Here is a 454-nt window from a genome sequence, read left to right on the forward strand (position 1 = left end):
ACCATTTGTACAATTTTGAATCCCCACCACCTAGGGATGCTTCCAGTCAAATATGGTTGATATCAACTTCTTAGTTCCAGAGAAGAAGTCGCTTAAAGTAATATAGCCAAATTGACCCCTTTTTGCCCCGCCCCTCAGCCCCCTTGGGGGTCAGCCCCACCATTTGTACAATTTTGAATCCCCACCACCTAGGGATGCTTCCAGTCAAATTTAGTTGAATCCCAATCAGTGGTTAAGAAGAAGAAGTCGTTTAAAGAAATTGTTGACAAACGGACTGACGGATGGACGGACGGACGCAACGGTATGGCATAAGCTCACCTTGGTCCTTTGGACCAGGTGAGCTAACTAGGTGAAAACCTGTCAAAGTTGACTGAATATTCAAATTTCAATCATTTATGCAAATACGACCTGATTACAATGGCAGCCAAAATTGAAAACACAAATAAATGTTTAC

Source organism: Mizuhopecten yessoensis, unplaced genomic scaffold, assembly GCF_002113885.1.
Source record: "Mizuhopecten yessoensis strain PY_sf001 unplaced genomic scaffold, ASM211388v2 scaffold11099, whole genome shotgun sequence".
NCBI lineage: Eukaryota > Metazoa > Mollusca > Bivalvia > Pectinida > Pectinidae > Mizuhopecten > Mizuhopecten yessoensis.